This window comes from Melanotaenia boesemani, chromosome 23 (assembly GCF_017639745.1).
Source record: "Melanotaenia boesemani isolate fMelBoe1 chromosome 23, fMelBoe1.pri, whole genome shotgun sequence".
Taxonomy (NCBI): Eukaryota; Metazoa; Chordata; class Actinopteri; order Atheriniformes; family Melanotaeniidae; genus Melanotaenia; species Melanotaenia boesemani.
Window position 1 is genome coordinate 7,010,769 of NC_055704.1, and position 7,837 is coordinate 7,018,605.

Consider the following 7,837-nt stretch of genomic DNA (forward strand, 5'->3'; position numbering starts at 1 on the left):
ACATCTTTGCTGTTTTAATTGAATGTTTATTCATGCTTATCTGAGCAGCTCTGTGCGTTTATTAATTAACATGCAGGTTGCAGCTTAAGGAGACTTTTTATCAAAGTCTCTTTAAACAAAACTTTGATTAATCTTAGCGACATGGAGGGCGAGCTTAGCTAAATCTTTCATTGATCCCCCTGATGATAAAACTCATGTAATTAGGTATTCATCAGATCTTATCGATACAGATTCATTAACGGTGTCTACTTAACAAAACCTTGATCAGTTTATTTAATCCATCCATTTTCTGGCTCTTTATTCACAGAAATATTCAGGGGGTCTGCAGCTGTTAGAGTTTTACTTGTTAAGGGTGTTTTGAAGGACTTAAATTCAGAGAGGGTTCAGAAGTTTAAGATATTTTCTTGTAATAAAAAAAAGGAAAAATACAGTCTAAATGTTACAATTGATCTGTTGGCAGATTTGGACCTTGAATAAAATCCTTCAACACTGAATAACTTTCAGTATGAAGTCTAAACAGCTCTGCTTATTCTGGTGATTGGATCTCATGCTGGGTTAAATAAGCTCTTTTCTGCCCTTGAACTGATTGTTTCATGTTAAGTGCAACTTTAAAGTGGCACTTCTGAACTTTCGGCCCTAACAAAGGCTGACTCAGCGTCTGTCTTGCATTCAGTCTCTTCTTCTGATCTCTCTTTTTAAAAACAGCCATAGTGTTAAGATGCTGCTGCACACTGATGGTCTGGGATGGAAAAAGTAGTTGTGAAGTGTGGATTCTCACCCTCGACTGCCTCAACGTTGCAGGGCAATGACAAGTCAGAGTTTTATGGTTGGAAGTTATGTAGTGCTACTTTAACCCTTAAAACTCTACTAGATCACCGGCGCCCCTGAGCACTTTTGCTTATATCAGCAGTGTCTCAGGAGCGGTGGTGTGTAACTCTGTGGGGTGAATTGTGATGCATAGTTTACCCTTTAGGTGATCTACGGAAGTTTTCCAGGCATTTATATCTAGGAGGTTTTTAAATCCAGCTACAAAATGTAGTGTTTATTGAGAGACTCTATATGTTAAATCCACCATGGTCCATGATAACAACATTATTTATCACATTTTCATCATAAAAAAGATTACCATCAGTACTATGTTGCTAAGAGACCTCTGTTTAGACCTGGTCATGATGATGAAGCCATTTCCTGTCAAACTTTACATCAATCGGAGAGCTTTGATTGATGGTAATGTCCAATCAGCTGAGCTGGAGTTGTAGGCTTAGCAGATAAATAGTGTAAATTACAGTAAAAGAGGAAAAAGTTTAAATATGTAAATAGTTATTGTTGTGTGTTTCAATGCCAAAAAAAAAGAAGAAAAAAAAAAAAGAAAAATGTCTTGGACTTTTAAAGGTTAATCAGATTTGTTCTGTATAATGCTGAGGAACAGGGCTATTTATATGTTTAAACATATGTATTTTAGTTCATTCTGTCAGTGGTTTCTAACCTTTTCTGAGCCAATATCTACTTTTACAGTTGCCAGCCTGTGGAGATCTACCAGTTCACGTCGGAGGCTGTAGCCATAGCCTTTCTATGAATTTACTATGCACAACGCAAACAGAAAACCCCTTCAGATATCATTAAAAGTAGCTTGTGAGTTGCAAAACTGCAGCAATAAATTTATTTTCCTACCCCTCTTGGACTTCCAGCATTGGGTGGAGGTAACTAGTCTCTCGTAGTCATGGTGATAGGAGCTGGTTGCAGGTCTTAGGCAGGCTACAAAGTGAATGTCTGTCATTGTAGATCTGTACTTCAACTTGAAGATTTTCATGTGATAGAAAGCAGCCTCACATAAATAAGTTGATCCAAAAAGTGCAGTCAAGTTCAAGGCACATCTTCTGAGGCCGGGATATTTTTGTCCCAGAAGTCTCCTCCCTATGTCAGGTGTTGCCCTTCTGCAAGATGCACTGATCTTGCTCCTCGTAACGTGCACTATGAAGCTGTGCAGAATCGTTGCCGTGGTGCTGAATTTCTACTTGCTTATGAGGAATGTTTCTCAGGTCACAGCGTTGCAACCACTTGGAATTAATTGCAGCTTGCTTTTAATTGTATTCACTGATAATGTTGATCCCATGTTTATCCTGACCGTGGCAGTCCTTTAAACTGTGCATATTCTGCTTGTTTTAAAAGCTTCTGTTTTTTTATATCAGACAGCAACTCACTGAACCTTCCATCTTCCATGTGTGTGAAGCAGCTGGTCTGCGTGTTCTGCACCCACCTCCTCCATAAGAGCCCTGATTAACCTTCTCTGTAGACTCCTTGAGAGGGAAAAGCACTTACATGCGTAAATTTCTTCAGTTGCTCCTCCATCCTGTGCTATCACCTTACATCGCCATGCAACAACCTTCCAGGATAATTGCATGTCCTTAACAGCAGCAACAATTTCTGTTTTGTTCTTGAAATCAAAGAGTGCATCTGCAGCCTATGATGCTCTGACTCCTGCCTTAGCCTTGGTGTTGGGCTGACTCTTGAATTCCCAACCTTTCTGAATGCGTGGAGCAGTTTTAACAGGGAAAACTGTCTCATAGTTAATGTGCACGGATCTGAAATGCTGCTTCATATTCCTCTTCTTTATTATGGCCACGCTGAGATTAAAAATGCACTGTTACCAGCTCCTCAGTAAGAAAAGCAGCTACAAGCTGTCCTAAGAATCCATAGTTGTTAAATTACGTCATTGTCTAAATGTATACAAGCCTTGTTACATAAAATTGTAATGGACCCTGCAGAGGAGTGGAATAATGCTGTGGGAGAGGCACAAAGTTAAAGAAAACCTCTCTAAATAAATTTAGAACTTCAAATATATTTTCTTCTGTCGATTTAAAAATAAAAATACATGTGTGTGGTTTTTAATTTAGTTTAATTAAGTCTAATTATGCAACTTTCCGACCTTAAAACGCCGCTTTCTGGATTTGTTTGATGGGACAGTGAGATCTGTTGTATGCATTTCTGCACCCGATGCAGAGAAGAATCCTGTACGTTTTCCTCCGGGACACTACATGGCTTAGCAGACACGTTTCACTTTATGCATCATATCACACGCTAGTGAACGGATATAAACACAGCAGCCGTTTTGAACGCAAACCGGGGCTGATTCAGCAAAGAAAAGTAAGAACTGTTATCAGAAGAAAGGAGGAAAAGAAAGAGATAAAGAGACAGAACAAGAGATGAAATAAGAGTTAAGACAAGACTGGCCTTTAGCTCACAGCACAGGTAGGATGCAAGATGGATGCTGGATTAACTATCGATAGGGGCAAAAGCTCTGTCGTGCATCTTAACAGCAAGTTACAGTAATTCAGTAAGTAAGTCAGCAGTATACATTAATAGGTATTAATATCTTATATCTGATGGTAAGCCAGGCCAGGAAGGGATCATAGAGCTAAAACTTTTTCCTTTTTGTAAAAGATTAACTATAGAAAACAAGTTAAGAAAACCTTGAAAAAATATTTATTCGTGACTGAAAATGGTTCTAGTTGATGCCAAAGAAAATATTTTACACTATTCTTTTCTGTAGGCACAAATACATAAAGTGGGGCTTAGACACCATTTTACATTTTACTTACCCAAAGATCAACATTTTGGATGCGTCTCCTGCTGCTTGATCTGATGCCATACCCAGACAGGACTGATCAGTAACGACAGTTTATATTAGTTACAGTCTAATAAAAATATTAGACGATAATTCCTGCAGTCTTGTTGATGCATCCTTGTGAGAATATATAAATAAACTTCTGTTGTGCAGCTAAAATGTGCCTCAGGGATATTACAAAAGAAAAGGTCATGTCAGTAAAATACAAAGGCTTCTTGTTTAGAATATATAAATGTCAGATCAGTTTGCATGTTGGGTTTTGATTGTGTTCAAGTGGAAAACTTGGCTGGATGTCAGTACTTGATAAGGCTCTAAATTATTTTGTTAGTCTTCCACAGTGGATGTGAAAACCTGTTGGGTTTTGCTTGTCTGGGCATTTTTGCCTTTAAAAAGTGGATGATGAACACAGACATAAAGATTTCTGAGATGTTAGCATCCAAATGCACTAAAGGTCAAACCACGAAGGATGCTGTTGTAATGAGTAGCATTCATCTTAATTCTTAAGCCAGAGATGCTCAAAAGTCAATATTTTATCATATTCTCATTTCCAATATTTGGTCAAGAGCCCTTTGTGTCTTGTAAAACTTAGGTTGGCCCCTCCCTTGTTTGTTTGAGGATTTTTGAGGAGTGATGAGTATCTCATCCATCAAACTAATGTAAACTGACAAGAGCCTTCCTGTTGGGTCTCCTCGCCTCACCGCTGAAAAAAGGACGAAAAAGAAGAAGAAGAGCGATGTGAAAAAACCAGCACAGAGAGCAATGTGAAGTACACCAGTCATGTTGAACTGGTTTCCTTAATCAGTTGGTCTTCCATTTCTTTATTCTACGTGTATGCAGTGGTGCAGAAATGTTGCTTGTTTTGGGAAAAAAGACACACTAAGCTAGTCTCTCGCTTTCTATCTTAACTGCGGCATCTTATGCATTTGTTTGCTGTAAAAGAAAACCAATCAGTTAGCTCTCCAGCTCAAAGACATGATGTTATCATGGTCACCAACTCCTCAGTAAGAAAAGTAGCTATTAGCTGGCCTAAAAGTTGCTAAGTGACGCCATCATCTGATTTGCATAATGAACCAATTGCAGTTGTAACAGTTGCTGACGTGTAGAGAATTAATGTCATGGGAGAGGCAAAAATTGAAAAAAAGACACCCTAAAGATGTTTAGAACAGCAATACATAATAAAATAATAAAATAAAATAAAATAAAATAAAAAGAAACAGCGTGTCCTTTTGATTGACAGGTATTCAATATCAGCTGAAAGAAGGGAGAGAGTAGCACAACTGCGGTTTTAGCCGGCTAACAGTGCGCCTTAGCTTTAGCCCGCCTACCTTCATTAGCCGGTTAGCTCATGTTAGATCCAAGTTGGCTCAGTTAGCTCTTAGGTACAGGCAGGAGTTTGATAGACTTCAATCATCCACCCCCACGCTTACAGCCCCCTCTCAGCTCCGCCACTTTGCCCGTTTTTGTATTTCCATGGAGTAACGGCAGGCGTAATGCTGCCAAGATGGCGATGGTAGGAACCACCCAACGAGCTTCACTTTTGCTCTTCAGAAACCTACAGGTGACGTCTCTGAGGCTCCGTCCATCTTTTATATACAGTCTATGGTTCTTTCACGTCTGTCTCCAATAACACCAGAAAAGGTCGCTAGGTTTGTGCTAGTCACGTTTTAGAAAAGAAGTCACTAGAGGGGTCTGAATACTTGCTAAATATAGCAACGAAGTTGCTACAGTGGCAAGGTGGAATACTTATTCTATTATTAATATAAATAATTAGAATTCATCATTTTTTCAATTTTAAATATTCTGATGTAAACATAGTGATCAGCGCAAATGTAAGAAATCTGAACCCAGAATTAAATATTTTAGGATTTCTGGCCATTCCAAGTGGGAAAAGAAAAAACAATTCTTCCAGATCAGATGAGGAGGTTTATTTCAGTTTCTGACCAAGAAATCTTTGAAGTCGGACAAAGAAATCTGACTTCTTGGGAGGGAGGGGGGGATAAAACTTCAATCTGCAGCTGCTATCAAATGCACTACTGAATTTAATTCAGCTTTATTTGTATAGCACTGATTTATGACAGTCAAATCAAGACGTTTTTAAAGATGCAGTCTAATCCAATTAAACTTCATATTTAGTTTATAAGTGAATAAAAACAAAAGCAATGCATATTGAATACATGAGTTGAAAAGGCAGATCTTGGTGGTAATTTAGAAAAGATTTTGCTCATTTCAATTGCAGTATTTGTTTTATGTTATTTCCAACATCTGATTTTAAAGCTGATGCCACTTTTTTTGGTTTACTTCATGCAAAAATGAACAGAGTAGAAAAAATATAAAGATTGTGATTTGAATGAATAAAACTTCTGGAGGAAAAAAAACCTCCAGCCATGCTATTGGAGAGTTGAAGTGAAGTGCTGTCGCAGCAGTTTTCAGTGTAACTCCACTGAGTGTGGAGTCATAATATTGACAATAGTGTTGCAGCATTAGTGCAGAAGGTTTCTCTGTTTCAGCCAAACATTTACAGCTGAACACAAAAAGATGGATGAAGGCGAATGAAAATGTTTTAATGTTGTTCTTCTCAACATTTAATTCCGTTGCTGTATAAAATGTAATTTCAGTGAGATATGAAGCCACCATCTCATCTTCCTCATCCAGCGCTCACTCCTCTATGTCTGCTCCTCCATCACTTTCACCCTCATCCTTCCTCCATCTGTCTCTGCAGCTAAATGCCAACTGAAATGAATATGTTAATTCATTGTGCTGCTGGCTTGTCGCCCCGTGATCAATGATCCTGGCTACTGTTGGTTCTGAATCTATACGAAGCTGGATCAATAAACCTGAAGCTGGCCTGAGCAGTGTGAGAAATTATGTCACTCGATGTGTAGCCGGGGCTCGCCTGCACACCCCGACTACGCTGCGTTGTGTTCTGGTGCAAAGGGGGGGGGACTGTGCACAGAGGGACGCAGGACGCGGAGGATGCTGTCTGACTGCCGTTTATTCCTGCATAAAATGCAATATCAAGCAGAGTGTGAGTGTTCATGCCATCCAAAAGGCCACCTCCCGCAGTCAGGGTTAAAGCAGACTGACTTTAGCTTTACACTGACAATTTGATGAAAAATAAAATAAAACAAATATATGAATAAATTAAATATAAACAAATAACAAATGATATGACAGTGCTTAATGCACAATATTAGAATCATATAAACCAAATTAGTGGAAATAAAGAAAATACAAAAAAAACTTGTCAAACCAAAATACATATGTATAACATATTTAAATCAAGAAGACACTTCTCATAGAAACGCTTCCGTGTTAGTCGGCAACGCACTTTAAATTTAACACTAATTTATATAATTTCTGAACCCAAACAGCTGTGTACATACATACCTGCATAAAATGCAATATCAAGCAGAGTGTGAGTGTTCATGCCATCCAAAAGGCCACCTAACATAAAAGTTTCAGGAGAGATGGATTAGCACGTGCGCCGAAGCGCACCCCTCCATGGCCACACCCACTTATACACACACGCAGGATGAGAGGAGAGCTGCACCGTAAGCTAACTTACGTCCTCACTCAAATACAACAGCACAGTTCCATTACGTGAATTATAACTTTCACAACATGTTACCAAACAACAGCACTTTGGCTTGTTTACATGAACTGATTAATAAAACTTATGGGAATAACTTTTTGTTACAGCGGCCTCAGATACATACCTCCCGCAGTCAGGGTTAAAGCAGACTGACGAGAGAGGGACCGGAAGTTACAATCACTTCCGCTGGCCTTCAAAATAAAAGCGCTGACTTTGCAAATAAAGAAAATATAAAGCATAAAGCCAAAACAAATAAACGTGTCAGGTTGAAGATAAAATAATAATGATGTAATGAAATGAAAATAATCCCAAACACAATGTGACGGATTTTGGTGAAATTAATAATACACATATATATGCACATCAATATAAACAATCCTCCTTTCTCTTGCATGTTACAGATGCACAAATTAAAAGTGAAATTGTGTTTATCTTCATTGCAGTCACATGTCTGTTGGTTTCCTGTTCAGGAGTTTAATTCAGGTCAGAAAACCAAAGATGGAGAAAGATTGATTAATATTTGATGTTTTACTTACTTTTACTACCTCTGTGATTCCTTAAATTAGAGAATAAAATCAGCAAAAAGACAAAATAAACCTTGGTGAAAGTAGGAATTTGAA

At 38.4% G+C, this 7,837-nt stretch overlaps 1 long non-coding RNA gene across 1 annotated transcript; it reads right to left on the reverse strand.

The window, feature by feature from the left end:
• Positions 1-6,507: 6,507 nt before the first annotated feature.
• LOC121634887 lies at positions 6,508-7,483 on the reverse strand. The gene is made up of 3 exons (XR_006009316.1): positions 7,342-7,483; positions 7,013-7,069; positions 6,508-6,622 (listed from the first exon to the last, which is right to left on the reverse strand). It is a non-coding gene; the product is annotated as an uncharacterized LOC121634887 (long non-coding RNA).
• Positions 7,484-7,837: the final 354 nt, after the last annotated feature.